Genomic DNA, 17,903 nt, shown 5'->3' with positions numbered 1-17,903 from the left:
ACTATATGTAACAAACTGTCAAGGTCATACTGCAGGAATTACAAAATCTGATTGATACATTATGCATCTGGTGCCCAGAGAGTTACATTCAAATCTGAATTCATCTGGAAGAGTTTCAGAAATAGCCACTGAGCTTAAATGTGTCTGTGTAATACTGTACTGAAAGTTCCAAAGCAGTCAAAACATACACAATTAATAATAATAATAAATTACTAAATATATAAATGAAAAAAAAAAAAAAAAAAAAAAACTCTCAGTAGTCCTATATTTAAAAATACTTTAATAACATTTAAATAGTAGGTTATCTTGGTGAACTGTTTTCATTATGGAAAAATGTAGAAGTTTAGAGCTCTATATATCCATTATAAATCCATATTCTCTTAGGATCAACTACTAATTTCACTTTGAAGGACAGAAATACACAGAATTTCATTTTTAAATGATCAGCTGAGATTCTGGATTTATATCACAGTCCTTAACAAATGAGCTAACAAACAAACAAACCAAACACAAACAAGCAAACACAGAAAGCTGTATTTCTTGTCATGAAATGAAAAGTCCTAGCTAATATGGCAGAACAACTGTGAGTAACAAGATCCCATAGGATACATTGCTTTATCAGTGTCATGGTTTTGGCTGGGATAGAGTTAATTTTCTTCATAGGTGCTCACAAAACACTGTCTTTTGGGTTTTTGATGAAAAGAGTGGTGATAACACACCAATGTTTTCAGTTGTTGCAGAGCAGTGCTTACACAGAGACAAGGACTTTTTTTCTATTTTTTTTTATGACTCCAGTGAGGAGGCAGGGAGTGCAAGAGAAGCTGGGAGGGGACACAGCCAGGACAGCTGACCCAAATGGATCAAAGGGATGTTCATACCATATAACATCATGCTCACAAATAAATGTTGGGGTAAAGAAGGAGGATGGGTAAAGGTATTTCTTTCTTTTTATTTGGAGTAAAGGTGTTTTTTCTCAAGAAACTATTATGCATGATGAGCCCTGTTTTCCTGGAAGTGGCTGAACACCTGCCTGATGATGGGAAGTAGCAAATTAATTCTTTGTTTTGCTTCACTTGTGCATGGAGCTTTTGCTTTCCCTAGTAAACTGTCTCTAACTCAAACCACAAGTTCTTGCACTTTTACCTTTCTGATTTTCTCCCCCATGCCACCTGGGGAGTGTGAGCAAGTGGCTGTATGGGGCTGAGCTGCATGAAGGGGTTATACCACAACAGTTAGAAATAAGTGAAAGCAGAGTCTGTATAGGGCATAGCATGGTTCTAGACACAGAATAGGTGCTACTGGAATCCTCAGGGCTGATAAAATATTTAAAATTGCATGCTGTTATCTAATTTAGAATGAAGTTTGTACAGAAAGGCTAATATTTTCTTGTGGGTCTTAGGAAGGTAATTTATTTGCATAATTCAGAAGAAGGTTTTGCAATAGATCTTATTTACTTATTGTTAGTCACACTATTAGACCTTACAAAAATACCACTTTTACCTACAAAGAATGTCTGGCTGATATCCTCAGATCTCACAGCTACAAATACTCTATGACTGTAACAAGTAAAGAATGATAATTGATAAACATGGTGAAATTAGCCACATAAAGAAATGTACTGAAGCTTCTATCAATAATTCTAAAATATATTTTAGACATTTTCAGTGAAAACGTTTGCCATGCTTTAGTCCAGTATAGAGAACAATGGCCTCTATCTAGAAAAAGGGGAGAAATAAAATAAAATAAAATAAAATAAAATAAAATAAAATAAAATAAAATAAAATAAAATAAAATAAAATAAAATAAAATAAAATAAAATAAAAAAGTTCTATCCTGACTCATTAAAAAACTTGAATAATATGTTTAATTTTGGATAGTCTTAATAATGTGATAAAAGCCTAACAAAACAGCATCTACATTAACATGATTTTTAAGTTTTTAAGTATAGTATTCCTTTTTATTGGCCTCATTATTATATCTGCTGCAGTGAAACAAATAATACAATATACTAATTATTCAAATATCATGGGACTACTGCAGATCAGAATGCATAAAGCATCTGTCACTACTGAAGTAAGAAGCAGTTTTAACCTCTTGTTGGTAAAAAATATGCCGGTGTTCTTAGGCATATTTATAATGCCAAGCAGGGTACCGTACAGTTCCATATTACATGCATCAGGTTTTATTTAGTCATGGGAATTTGAAATATAAACTTTATACAGAAGAACATCAGAGAAAGAGAGACATATTAGAATACTTCATAACCTAGGAAATAAAATAATTATTTCTGATGCTGTTGTTCAGGCCTGAGCACTAAGAAAAAACAGTCACAAAAAATAACTGAGAAACTCAACCCTTGACACAAGAAACATTAAAGAAAAACACATTGAAACTGGACATTCTTATAAATATGTATTTATGTATTTATCAAATTCCAGTATTTTTCTCAAATTCTGAGAAACCACATTACTCTCATTGCCAACCACAACTGAAATTTTAATACTCATATTAATGTTAATTTCATTTTAATATTCCAAAATTTGAAAAGTGGGTAAACAGTTAAAAAAAATGGATCATTAGTCGGTTGAGAGAAGTGACTCTCCCACTCTACTGTGTACGGGTGCAGCCTCACTGTGAGTACCGTGTGCAATTCTGGGCACCACAGTACAAAAAGGAATTAAAACTGTTGGAGAGTGTTCAGAGGAGGGCTACAAAGATGGTGAAGAGCGTAGAGGGGAAGACCTGTGAGGAGAATCTGAGGTCACTGGGCCTGTTCAGCCTGGAAATGAGGAGGCTGAGGGGAGACCTCATCGCGGTCTACAACTTCCTCACAAGATTGAGCAGTGGGGAAGGCACCGATCTATTCTCCTTTGTCACCAGTGATAGGGCCTGTGGGAATGGTGTCAAGATGAGGCAAGGGAGATTTAGGCTAGATATCAGGAAGAGGTTCTTCACTGATAGGGTTGTCGCACACTGGAACAGGCTCCGCAGGGAAGTAGTCAGGGCACCAAGCTTGTTGGAGTTTAAGAAGCGTTTGGACTGTGCACTTGGTCATATGGTCTAAAATTTTGGGTAGACCTGTGTGGTGCCAGGAGCTGGACTCAGTGATCCTTATGGGTCCCTTCCAACTTGGGATATTCTATGATTCTTTGATAATTTACCCACAAAATTTGCAATGCTAATCATAGCATCATAAACTTATTAGATTAGGTTGGAATGGACCTTGAAGACCATCTAGTTCCAACCCTTTTCATTGGCAGGGACACCTTCCAGCAGATCAAGTTGCCCAAAGCCCCATCCAACCTGGCCTTGAACACTTCCAGGAAGGAGACATTAACAACTTTTCTGGAATATTTTCCAGAGACACACCACTCTCAAAAGGGAGAATCTCTTCCTAGCATCTAATCTAAATCTACCTGTGAAATATGTTCATCTGATTCGTGTCAGTATGGAACAATGCTAGGACCTCATGGTATGATGAATGTGACCTTCTGTCTTACATACGCTTGTATAACCACAAGTCTAAGAAAAACAGAGTGGTTAATGTAGATGGTTCTTGTATTCCTTTTGCAAAGGAATGTTTTAGCAATTTGTGTCAATAGAGAGCTTGAAGGGAAATGTATTTGTAGGCTTTTCCTTGAAGTCTCTGATATCTGGGGGGTTTCAGAATAACTGCTAACTATTATGACTATTGTATGGGACACCATACAAGTCTCTGATATCTGGCCAGGATATTAAGGAGACGGGGAGAGCTGAAGGACAACTAAAAGACAAAGCTTGTAGGGGATGCTGCACAAGTCTCTGACATCCAGCCAAGTTGGACAAAGGAGAAGGACAAGAGGGAGGAAGACTATGAGTCTTCAGCACAAGAGACTCCCAGAGACCCCCAAAGGGACCACTGGAGACTGATACTCATGCTCCAGTAGGAGGCTTTGGATTCTGGAAATTAATTATAATAACCCTGTTTTTTTTAGAAGTAGTAATGAATATGTATCAACCTAGGAGCACAAAAATCAGCTGATTGATGTAACTGGTGTGCGTCTTGGTGGAGCAGAGACTCCTGGCGCACCCAGCACTGTTTGCTTACCTCTATTCCTTTAATAAGTTGTAAACTTCAATTATAGTCTTATTTTGAAGACTGAGCCATTTATTAAATGCCTTTTTGTTTTGTTTAAAACCATTACTCCTTGTCCTATCGCTACACTCCCTGATAAAGAGTCCCTCAACAGCTTTCCTGTAAGACCCATTTAAATCCTGGAAGGCTCCTATATTTTATTCCCAGAGCCTTCTCTTCTCCATGCTAAAGAACACAAAGTGCTTCAGTCTGTCTCTGTAGGAGAAGTGGTCCAGCTCCCTGATCATTTTTATGATTGTCTTCTTCACCCACTCAAACAGGTCTATGCCCTGGGTCCCCAGAGCTGAATGCAGTACTCCATGTGGGGTCTCATGAGAGCAGAGTACAGGGAGAAAATCACCTCCCTTTACCTGCTGGCCACACTTCTAATGTATCCAAGGATACGGTTGGCTTTCCAGGCTGCAAGTGCACATTGTCAGCTCATGTTGAGCTTTTCATCCACCAGTACCCCCAAGTCCTTCTCCACAGGCCTATTCCCTATCCACTCATTGCCCAGCCTGTATTAATGTTTTGGATTGCCCTGTACCCAGATGCAGGACCTGGCAGCTGGACTTGTTGAAATCCATGTTCACACAGATTCACACAGGCTCACCTCTGAAGACTGTCCATGTCCCTTTGGATGGTGTATATTCTGGGAAACTACAGGCCAGTCAGTCTCACCTCTGTCCCTGGAAAGGTGTTGGAACAGCTTGTTCTGGATGCCATCTCCAAGCAATTGGAAGAAATGAAGGTTATGAGAAGTAGTCAGCATGGATTCACCAAGGTGAAGTTGTGCTCGATGAACCTCGTTGCCTTCTATGATGGCATCACCAGCTGGGTAGATGTGGAGAGAGCGGTGGATGTCATCTACCTTGACTTTAGCAAGGCTTTTGATACTGTCTCCCACGACATCCTGCTAGCAAAGCTGAGAAAGTGGGATAGAGGAGTGGACAGTAAGGTGGGTTGAGAACTGGCTGACAGGCTGAGCTCAGAGGGTGGTGATCGGCAGTGCAGAGTCTGTCTGGAGACCTGTGACTAGCAGTGTTCCCCAGAGGTCAGTACTAGGTCCAGTCTTGTTCAACATCTTCATCGACAACTGTGATGAGGGAATAGTGTCTGCCCTCAGCAAGTACACTGATGACACAAAGCTGAGAGGAGTGGCTGACAGGCCAGAAGGCTGTTCTGCCATTCAGAGAGACCTGGACAGGCTGGAGAGATGGGCAGGAAGAAACCAAATGAGGTTTAATAAGAGTAAGCATAGAGTCCTGCACGTGGGAAGGAACAACCACATGTATCAGTACAGGCTGGGGGATGACCTACTGAAGAGCTCTGAGGAGAAGGACCTGAGGGTCCTGGTGGATGACAGGTTGACCAAGAGCCATCAGTATGCCCTCATGGCCAAGAGGGCCAAGGGAATCCTGGCGTGCATTAAAATGAACGTGGCCAGCAGGTGAAGGGAGGTGATCCTCCCCCTCTACTCTGCCCTGGTCAGGCCTCACCTGGAGTACTGTGTCCAGTTCTGGGCTCCCTGGTACAAAAAAGACAGGGATCTCCTGGAAAGTGTCCAGTGGAGGGTCACAAAGATGATACAGGGCCTGGAGCATCTTCCTTATGAGGAAAGGCTGAGAGATTTGGGTCTGTTCAGCCTGGAGAAAAGAAGACTGAGAGGGGATCTCATCCATGTGTATTGATATCATCAATGTGTCTCCCACAGCCTGAGGTGTGGGAGGCAGAGGGATTTGGCCAACCTCTTTTCAGTGTTTTGCAGGGACAGGACAAGTAGTAATGGTCACAAGATAGAGCACAGGAAGTTCCACACCAATATGTGAAATAATTTCTTTACAGTGAGGTTGATGGAGCACTGGAACAGGCTGCCAGGGAGGTTGTGGAGTCTCCTTCTCTGGAGATATTCAAGGCCTGTCTGGACACCTACCTGGGCAGCCTGCTCTGAGGAACCTGCTTTGGCAGGGGGGTTGGATCCAATGATCTTTCGAGGTCCCTTCCAACCCCTTCAATTCTGTGATTCTGTGATTCCTGCCATCATGTCAACCTCACCACACAACTTGGTGGCATCCGCAAACTTGCTGAGGGTTCACTCAATCCCACTGTCTATGTCACTGACAAAAATGTTAAATAATACCAGTCCCAACAGAGGGACAGCACTTGTCACTGGTCTCCACCTGAATATCAAGCCATTGAGTGGAACTCTTTGAGTGCAAAAATCCAGCCAATTCCTTTTCTAAGTGGTCCATCCATACAATCCATGTTGCTTCATTATACAGACAAGGATGTAATATGAGACTGTATCAAATGCTTTGCAGAAGTCTAGGTAGATGATGTTACTTGTTCTTCCCTTATCCAAAAGTGATGTTACCATGTTGTATAAAGCCACGTGTCAGGCATGTTCTGACTTAAGTGAAGCCATGCTGGATGTCTTCAAGCACCTTTTTGTTTTCCATGTACTTAAGCATAGTTTCTAGGAGGATCTGCTCCATGGTCTCGCTGGTAACAGAGGTAAAACTGACTGTAGTTGCCCAGGTCTTCCTTTTTTCCCTTTTTAAAAACAGGGGTTATGTTTATGTTTCCCCTTTTCCAGGTACTAGGAAGTCCACTGACCAACATGACTTTTCAGATCTGATGGATAGTAGGTAGCAACTTCATCCTAGTTCCTTCAGTGCCTTCAGAAGCATCTCATCAGGTCCCATGGAATTATGCATCTTCAGGTTCTTTAGATGGTCTTGTGCCTAGTCTTCAACAGTAGGAATTATTTAATTCTCCCAGGCCCTGCCTTTGGATTCTAATATTTGTTTCTCTCACAATTACCTAGTATAAACTCATTATGTGAGGACACTTACAAGAGCCCAAAGCAGGCATTCATTTAGAGCACTTATTTTAAGTTATCATCCATACTGCATAATAGCTAGTGCCCCTTCATAATGAAGTACTACCTAACACTGAGGCATCTGTGACTGCTGAAGTCAGACTCCATGTTTAAAACAGAAGTTTTAAACAGAAGTCTTTTATGGATTTCCCTTCTACCAGCATCTGGGAACAACAGCCTCTAATAAATAAATAAATAAATAAATAAATAAATAAATAAAACTGCACATTAGTCTTTTTTTCTTGAGGACATTTGAAAAGCTGTATGAACTGTTTCCTGTCACTCAAACCCTCATTTCATCTCTGCATAAGATCAATTTTCTGTTTAGACATAGTAACTGTACTAGTCTACTTGGGGATTTGAAAAGATTGATTCACTTCTCAGTGTGCTTTAGGCATAGTGATTTCTTTCACCTTCTCTATCCATGCTGAGTAGGTCAGGAGACTGTAAGTTGATACAACCTAGTATATTACATGGATTAATCATATGTTTGATTTAATGTATACGAATATGTGTACAAATCAAAAGAAGTATTGAAATTAATTAAATACCAGTTTTTTAAAATTGTGAATTGAATGTATTCTAAATTTACCTGCAAGAAAAATGATACTATAGAAATAATAGATAAAACATCATTTAAATAAAATCTGATCATATTTCCAGGTAATGATATGATCAGATTACATAGTAATATTTTCAGAAAAACAAAACAATAAAAATTAAAAATGCACAGAAGATTCTGCTCTTTCTTGAAGTTACCTAGTTCCATGACAGTACTTATATTAACTTTCATGATATTTTGATTATCATATCATCTTTAAATTTGTCCAAATATTTGTTCTTTTTCAATTAAAAGTGATTCAACCAACAAACATTCTGCACCAACATGTCGCCCCTGTTCACTCCTAGTGATTTAAGAGAGATGAGCACAATTTGCCAGCCAAAGAACTACAACTCTTATAAGGTAACCAGAACAGGGAAACTCTGAACAGATTCTAAACATCTTCAGAAAGGAAGGATCTGCACTATGACGGTATTGGAGTACAAGAGCTCCACACAGAATCGTAGAATCATAGAATCATAATAGAGTTTCAGTTGGATGGGACTTTTAAAGATCATGCAGTTCCAATCCATCTGCCACGGGCAAGGACACCTTCCACTAGATCAGGTTGCTCAAGGTCCCATCCAACCTGTTCTTAAACACTTCCAGGGATGAGGCACCCACAACATCTCTGAGCAACCTGTTCCAGTATATAACTACCTGCATAGTAAATAATATCTTCCAAATATCTAATCTAAATCTATTCCCTTTTAGTTTAAAACTGTTTCCTACTGCCAACTGTAACCTGGTCTCATTCTATCTTTCTTGTAGTTCTTCTTTTTGTATTGTAATGCTGCAATATGGGTTCCCTGGAGCCTTCTCTAGACAACCCCAACTCTCTCTGCCTTGTTTCCTAATATTCCAAAGATATTTGGTCAATAGAATTGTAAAGGCTTGTCACCAGGGACTACATATTACTGCTTTATTTTACATAGTTATGTTTGTGTGTAAACAGGGGTCAGTACTGGCTCCAGTCTTGTTCAATTTCTTCATTAATGACCTGAATGATGGAACAGAGTGCACCCTCATCAAGTTTGCTGATGAAACAACACTGGGTGGAGTAGCTGATACACCAGAGGGCTGTATTGCCATTTAGAGGGACCTGGATAGGCTGGAGAATTGCGCAGAGAAGAACCTCATGAAGTCAATAAAGTCAAGTATAGGGTCCTTTACGTAGGGAGGAATGACCCATGCACCAGTACAGGCTGGGGGCTGACTTGTTGGAAAGCAAGTTAACTATGGCCAGCAATGTGCCCTTCAGGACAAGAAAGCCAAGGGTATCCTGCAGTGTATTCAGAAGAGTGTTGCCAGCAGGTCGAGAGAGGTGCCCCTTCACTCAGCCCTGGTGAGGCCACAGCTTGAATACCGTGTCCAGTTCTGGGCTCCCTAGCAGGAGAATCACAGAATCACAGAATTTCTAGGTTGGAAGAGACCTCAAGATCATCAAGTCCAACCTCTGACCTAACGCTAGCAGTCCCCACTAAACCATATCCCTAAGCTCTACATCTAAACGTCTTTTGAAGACTTCCAGGGATGGTGACTCCACCACTTCCCTGGGCAGCCTGTTCCAATGCCTAACAACCCTTTCAGTAAAGAAGTTCTTCCTGACATCTAACCTAAAACTCCCCTGGCTCAACTTAAGCCCATTCCCCCTCGTCCTGTCACCAGGCACGTGGGAGAACAGACCAACCCCCACCTCCCTACAGCCTCCCTTGAGGTACCTATAGAGAGCGATAAGGTCGCCCCTGAGCCTCCTCTTCTCCAGGCTGAACAAGCCCAGCTCCCTCAGCCGCTCCTCGTAGGACTTGTTCTCCAGGCCCCTCACCAGCTTCGTCGCCCTTCTCTGCACCCGCTCAAGCACCTCGATGTCCTTCTTGTAGCGAGGGACATAGAACTACTGGAGTGAGTCCAGCAGAAGGCTACTAAGATGATGAGGGGACTGAAGCATCTGTCATATGAGTAGAGGCTGAGAGAGCTAGGACTGTTTCTCTTGGAGAAGAGAAGACTGAGAAGGGATCTTATCAAAGTGTATAAATATCTGAAGTTACGGTGTCAAGAGGATGGGTCCAGACTCTTATCAGTGGTGCCCAGCAACAAGATGAGAGACAACAGTCACAAACTGAAATGGGAAGTTCCATATGAATATGAGAAAACACTTTCTTAGTAAGAGGGTGGCATAGGTTGCCTGGAGTGGCTGTGGAGTCTCCTTTTCTGGAGATATTCAATACCTGCCTGGATGCAATACTGTGCAACGTGTGCTAGGTGTTGCTTGGCAGGGTGATTGAATTAGATGACCTCCAAAGGTCCCTTCCAAACTCATCCATTCTGTGCTTATGTGCAAAATGAAAAATAAAATAAAATAAAATAAAATAAAATAATAATAATAATAATAATAATAATAATAATAATAATAATAAAATCTCCTTCTTTGATAGTTTAGTGGGAAAATGGAGAAATTTGAGTCATATGCCAGAGACCAGCAGTGGAGAAAAAAAGATTGGATGTCAGCATTTCCCACATGGAAATGATTTTAGAAATAAAAATAATGACCTGCATTTTACAAAAATAATTTTAGATGTTTCCTGAATGTTTTAAATTGAGACAACTGAATCTAGATTAAACTAAATCCCTTAAATCTCACCTTCTTCCTCTTTGGACAGGATATCATTCTAGTTCTGACTTAAAAACATTACATTTGTCTTCTGAAGTCCTAATTTTATCTTATTCAAGATGGTCTCACCTAGCTCTGTAAGCAAAAAGAAAAAAAAAATCTCATCTAATAAGTAAAATAAATAAATAAATGGAGTTATTTTGTCTGTGCATCCCTGAATCAGATTTGCCTACTCTGACATTCAGTTAGAAGACAAGTTGAGTTGAATGTTATATATGCCTTCAGGTTCACAGACTTCAGATACAGTGGGGAAACATGGAATTATACATGTATACCTCCAAACGTATATTATATGATTCAATAATGTAGAGCTCCCAAAGCAAATACTAGCACTCAGAAGATGAATTGAATTTAAAATAAATAAATAAATAAATAAATAAAATAAAATAATTACTCTCTGGTGATTTTTTTTTAACAAATAAAATAAAATAAATTGCTTCCAGAGCTTTGAAATATTCTTTTCACCCACCTCCAGTTTTAAGAAACATAGCAAGAAACAAATATGAGAATATGCTTTCAGTATTGACTTTTCAAAATCTCAGTCTATAAAGCTTTAAAGTTTTTTTTTCTATTATTACTGAGTAGTTTGTACCTACAAGTCACAGAATGACAAATACAGCCACTAAACTAACTTCTTCAAAACAATCAGACATTTCAGTGACATTAAATGAGCATCTCTTATTTACCTGACTGTATTTAGATTCAAACATATTAGCTATAGGAATAAAACAGAAGCATAAAAAATACCTATTCATAGTCTAAACAATTGAACATGAAGAAACAAAAGAGATGTTTCAATATACTGTGCTTCTAATCACAGATCTAGTAAGAATTTTGATGTGCCAGCAATCTATGAAGAAGGTTTTCATCAGAACAGAAGAGGTAAACATGAGAAATTCTGAATTGACTGGAAAAAAATAAAGGAAAAAAATATAAAATATATATATATTTTTATTAAAGTATATAATATTAAAAATATATATATAACATTAGTGTATGTATTATATTTTATATATATATAAAATTATAAATCAATAGTAATATATTTATAAGTATATATTTATTATGTTATAGTTGTAATATATAATAAATATAATATAATATAATACAATATAATATAATATAATATAACATTAAAGTATTCAATATTTTTCTTCTGGGGTCTGTATTGGGACCAGTATTATTTAACATCTTTGTCAGCAACATGGACAGAGGGATTGAATACACTCAGCAAGTTTGTGAATGCCACCGAATTGTGTGGTGTGGTTGACATGCTGGAGGGAATGGGCTTGATGATCCTTATGGGTCCCTTCCAACTCAGCATATTCTATGAGACTATGATCTATGATCCTCTCAACACCCTCCCCTCAGATATACACATTACTGAGGTCTCCCCTCAGTCTTCTCTTTTCCAGCCCAAACAGGTCCAGTTCTTTCAGCCTGTCTTCATTTCCCCAGTTCTCTAATCATCTTTGTAGCCCTCCTCTGTACTCTAGTAGCTTTATGTTCCTACTGGGGAGCCCAGAACTGGACACAACAGTCCAGGTATGGCCTCACCAGGGCTGATCACCTCCCTTGACTGGCTGGCAACACTCTTGTGAATGCACCCCAGGATACCAATGGACTTCTTGGCCACATGGGCACACTGCTGACTCATGGTCAGCCTGCTTAGTCCACCAGGACTCCCAGGTGATTGAAATTTATGTAATAAAATTTATAAGGAGGAAAGTATAATTATAGGGAGCTTTGTTTAATTGCAAACATAATTTCATTTCAAACAATGTAGTATATTTGTTCCCTAACATAAAGAAAGCCATCAAATATTGAATACAAGTTTAAGGTGTGGTGTTTCTTGGTATTATGAATTGTAAGAAGGAAAATAATCTGCTTAGAATGAATTTGGAGCCTATTTCTTTAAAACTCTCAAACTTGTGCCTGGTTTTCTTTGAACAAAGGAAACATTCAAGTGTAGGATCTGAGAAACAGAGAGAATGCAAAGCTGTTCTAATTTTTAAGACCTTATATAAGAAATAATTGATGGAAAGGTAAGGAATACCATAGAGAATTGCTCAATTACTATTTTATTTTATTTTATTTTATTTTATTTTATTTTATTTTATTTTATTTTATTTTATTTTATTTTATTTTATTTTATTTTATTTTATTTTATTTTTTATGGGAGGGTGGAGGAGCAAGCAAGTAGGTCCCAAGTAGGTCCCTAGAAAAATATTTGTGTATGTGTTTCATTCTGCAAAGGAATGTCTCTCTTTTGTGAGTGTTCAATTGTTTTATTAGTAGGTTGCTGAACATTCTGAAAAAACATTCATCTGCTATTGATTCATTCCCTCCCCTAGGGAAATTCATAGTATTAAGTGGATTTGATTGAAAATATTTGCTAGAGAAGATTGAGAAGAGAATAAGGGGAAAAAGAAGCAGAAGAAGTAGCAGAATGAGAAAATGACAGAAGTCAACTGGAAAAGAGGAGAAAGGAGAGGAGTTTGAGGGAGAGGCAAGGAGAAAATATTGCTTGCATTTATTTTTAAACTGGTAGTGCTGATCAGAGAGAATGATTTCTTTTACTTCATTTTATAAGAATTGCATACACTTGTAGTGTACATAAGAAACTGTAATTCCATTTGGGGTTACTTGTGACATTAACAAATCATTTGAACTGAGTTCTTGAAGTTTATTATTATGTCACCAGTCTCCTCAGGGAAATTACTTACACTGCATGTGCAGTTTTGTGTACATAATTCTTTATATTTATCAAATTATATAGCACTCTATAGTGCACTTCATAATTTAAAGTCATACATTAAGTATAAGAGGCACATATACTATTTTAAGAAAATGTGCATATTGCTTTATCACCGTCTTTCATATTACCATCCATTAAAGAATCTTAATGTTTTCTAAGTTGTTTTATGATAAGATAATGAAAGAATATTATTACACCTAGCAATTATTTGTGTAGTAAGTATATACAATGAAACTGCAAATTAACTTTTGCTTATATTATTCTAATGATGTACTGAAAACTAAGTTGATATTTCTTAGCATGATATGCTAATAATTATGCTATTATGCATGATAGCATGATATCCTAGCTAGAACAATCAATAGTCTTTTTTTTTTTTTTTTTTGGGGGGGGGGGTGTGGGGAGGGGATGCCATTTTAAAACTGCAAGAAAATTATAAGGAAAATAACTTTACAGCTTGCTCCCCTCTACCCCCAAATAATTCAGAGAACTCATTCTTTTTCCTTTCTGCAACAATACAGACCTTGTTGGAAGTAGATTCCTGAATCTCCATAACATAATTTATTAGAAGGTTCAGCCATCCTGGGTAAAATTCTTTCACCCTAAAATAAGTGTGTTTACTCATAGCTATGTCAAAGAAACTTTATTTACAAACTAATGAAAGAATCGGACAATTCCTAGGTACAGTTAGTTTCATTATGAAGTAAATGTCTAATAGACCTTGTGATGCCCGGAACAGATGTCATGCTGGTCATGATGAAAATTATGTAAGATGAAAACCCTACATTTTGTGTCTAATAGAACTTAAATTAAATATAATAGGCTAAATATTACATACATAATACTATATTCTGTTTGAATAATCATTAAAAATGAATGCAAGATAGGTTAACTCATGGAAAGGAGTTCACAATCTCTCTCTAGCTGTTCTTAAACGTGTTTATCTCTCATTTAACACCATCACAACTGACATAGTATTTTTACAATCTCAGAGCAGTTACTTCCCCTCCGCCCCCAAAATATCTATCTTTTTGAAATGTAAATTAAGCAATGAATGAGAAAGCAAGTGCATCATTCAGAAATAAACTGTATAAATTTCATGCAATCACTCGTGTTACTTTCACCAAATATTTATTTCCTTTGCTATGTGAAGGATCTTGATCTTGAGCAAAAATAATTCAGATGAAAGGATCTGATAAACAATGCACGCTAATTTATTACTGTAGTGGGTTTACGTGGCAAGGTTTTGGTAACAGGGAGCCATAGGGGTGGTTTCTGTGAGAAAGATCTAGAAGCTGCCCCATGTTTGGGAAGGGCCCCATTGTTTTCCAGATCTGAGCCAATAAGCGATGTTGTTTTGCGCCTCTGTGAGAGCATATTTAAGACAGGGAAAAAACGCTGCACCAGACAGCAGCCGGGAGTGAGAGAACAGCCTTGCAGGTGCCAAGGTCAGTGTAGAGGGAGGGGGAGAGGTGCTCCAGGCGCCGGAGCAGAAGTCCCCTGTGGCCTGTGGTGAGGACCACGGTGGAGCAGGGTTCCATGCTGCAGCCTGTGGAGGAGACCACGGTGGAGCAGGTGGCCCTGCACCGATGAAGGCTGCCGCCTGTGGAAGACCCCTGCCGGAGCAGATTCCGGGCCGGACCTGTAGCCCGTGGAGAGGAGACCACGCAGGAGCAGGTGACCCGGCAGGAGCTGCTGCCCGTAGGGGAGCCAGGTTGGAGCAGTTTTCTCCTGAGGGATGGACCCCGTGGTACGGACCCATATCTGGAGCAGTTCTGGAAGAGCTGCTGCCTGTGGGAAGCCCATGCCAGATCAGTTTATCAAGGACTGCATCCCGCAGTCCTTGAAGGACCCCACAGCACAGGGGACGAGAGTGACCGAGAAGGAGCGGCAGAGAAGAAGTGCTGTAGACTGACCATGACCCCCATTCCCCCATTCCCCTGTGCTGCTCGGGGGGAGGAGGTGGAAGAGGGTGGATGGGGGGGAAGGTGCTTTTGGTTTGCTTTTTCCTTTGTTTTCTCACTTCTCTCGCTTGTTAGTTGTAGGCAATAAATCTTACTATCTCCTTATGCCGAGTCTGTTTTGCAATAATTATTATAATAATATTTTACAATAATTATTGCGTGATTTTCTCGTCCTTATCTCAACCCTTGAGCCCTTTTCACATATTTTCTCCCCATTCCTCTTTGAGGAGGGGGAGTGAGAGAGCGGCTGTGGTGGAGCTCGGCTGCCCACTCGAGCGGAACCATGACAATTACATAGATTACTACTTTGTTTAGTCCAAGGGGACTTCTTGATGGACAGGTCAGTGCAACCCTCCCACTGGGGGTGTCAGTGATAGAAGTGGGCTTGTCCCAGTCTTAGAAAGGTATGTCTGTGATCAGTTATGAGTCACAGCACCCCCACCTCACTTTTAGAACAGCTTTTACCAGTTCCATTCAGCTCACTAGGCTGCAAAATGCAGTTAGGAATAGGTCATATTTCTAATTCTTCCGTATGAGTTTGTGCATATATTTGTTTGTCTGAGAATCAAATATGGAGTCACTTTGTGTCATTATGGTACACCATTTGATGTTTTGAAGTTCATTGTTATATATATACATGTACATGTAACTATGGCCTAACTATGGCATAAGGCCTGTATCTTAAGTCCTACAGACATATTTTGTAGCAGATACTGAGAAGAGCATTAAGGACAAATAATCTGTATGGTATATTCCAGGGTAATACCAGAGTTAAGCTAAATATGAATGTTAGGCTGCAGAATTTGTGAACTGACTGGGAAATGAATTAGTTGATTCTGTATGACCCTAGAAAGCTGCTTCCAAAAGTCTTTGAATCTCTGCCATCTCTCTTGTGTTCTCTCTTCACTGACATCTATTTTCTATTGCTGCATTACCTATCCAACAAATATAGATTTGCAGGAGTGAACAGAGGCTGACCAAAAATGAAAAAAAATCTCTCTCTCTCTCTCTCTCTCTATATGTATATTTAAATTGCTGCCAGTGTTCACATCCGTATATAATCTTTTGCTTCCATACGTTGCTGTTTTTTTCCAATTACCTCTTCATCTCCTTCATCTCCTTTGCACATTAATTAACACAGTGAAAGGAATGGTGTTGATCCCTGATGTCTGCACAGAGCATTACAGATTTGGGAACAGAAGATGTTCATAGGTATGTACGTTTTAATTCTTCTCATGGAAAGACTGGACAGATTGAGAGACCAAAATCAAAGAAAGGTTGGTATGTGGTTTGTAAAAAACTGTAATGCCTACCCCCTCCCATTCAGGACACCATGATGTCATCAATTTTTATGTATCTATTTAACAATAACCCCTTTCATGTACTAACTATAGCTCAAAAACACATTCATAGAATAATTTTAATTTCCAATACTAGTCATTTATTTAAATCTACATTAACTGTAGCTATCATTGCATAAAGCTTAACATATATTTTCACAGCTCCATATTTAATGAAAATCACAGTTAGAATTTCTTCACTAAATAAATATTGTTACTGAAATAAATTATACAACATGCAAATTGAACCGAACCAAGATTCTTGTGAACGTCTGAAGTAAAACAGGGAAAAAAAAAAAATAGGGGAAAAAAAAGAGGGGAAAAAAAAAAGTAAAATATGAAGATGATAAAAATAGCATTATTCTGTGTTGCCTGCTATTATATTGCCTTTGAAGTTTGTGGCAATCTGTATCTTTAAGCCAAACAGTTGATGATGAGTATGGGATCTTAAATTTATTCCTGCTGGTTTTCCTCCTTTCCTCTGCTTTTAAAAAAACACTTGTTTTCTTTGGTATTTGCATATTAGTGAGATAATATCAAATTTCTAAGATAAAGCATAATAATATATACTGTCAGAATGCAGTGAGACTAATTTAGGATGTAAAAGTCTCTTTCTGCAAAATAGGCAGTTTTTTTTTTTTCTGTCCCCCTCTATGCTAAGGATCAAGGTCACATCTACTGATAGAACAATAACAATCACAGTAAAAGCCAACAACAACAACAACAACAAAAATATATATATATATGAACTGGAAACATAATTAACTTAATCATAATAAGCTTGATCTTCAAATGCAGACATACGTTAACATTTTGAAAATTACAGAACCAATAAAAATATAGCAAATACCAGTTCCAAATGCAATAACAGTTCTTGCCTTATTTGATAAATATATTTTAATTATTGGGAATATAATCATATTCTTGGAGGAGAACTGGTTTTCAGTTTGCTCTAATGCATTTTAATTGTTCAGAATTTGTTCATTTCAAATAGTAGTGACAATATTGCTATCTTCACTAAAATAAAATGCAGCTATAAAGTTCAGACTTTTTTTAGTAGATAAGCATTTTTTGCCTTTTCAGAGGTTGTAAAGGAAGAATTAAATTATATTCTCAACATGTAATTCCACTGAGGATAAGAGAACCAGATATGAATTTGCCACCTATTATAAATTTAGGATATATGGCATCTCCAGTGACTATGCCAAACCTGAGGCTATATCCAAACTGAATTCCAGGGGAAAAAAAAAATAATGATTTTCTCTTCTATGCAGGTTGTGCAATGATAATGTTATGGGAAATAAATAGAGAATATTCAGGATATGCTTTTACTATGTAGGCAATTTATTACTGCTCTCAAATCACTTCATACGTAGCAGATTGACTTTTTATATTACACATCATAGTTCTCAAAAGAAGACACAGTAAATGAAAATAGATCAACCAGGCCACTCATTTGCATACCAGGTATATAGTTAATTTCCAAAAACATACTTTAAAACTACTTGTTGTTTTTAGCTTTCTACCTATCTGAAAGTATGTGTCAAAGAAAACTAATTTACCAGGAATAACAA

Source organism: Aythya marila (assembly GCF_965140915.1).
Source record: "Aythya marila genome assembly, chromosome: 1".
Classification (NCBI taxonomy): domain Eukaryota; kingdom Metazoa; phylum Chordata; class Aves; order Anseriformes; family Anatidae; genus Aythya; species Aythya marila.
Note: the sequence above shows the minus strand (reverse complement) of the source record.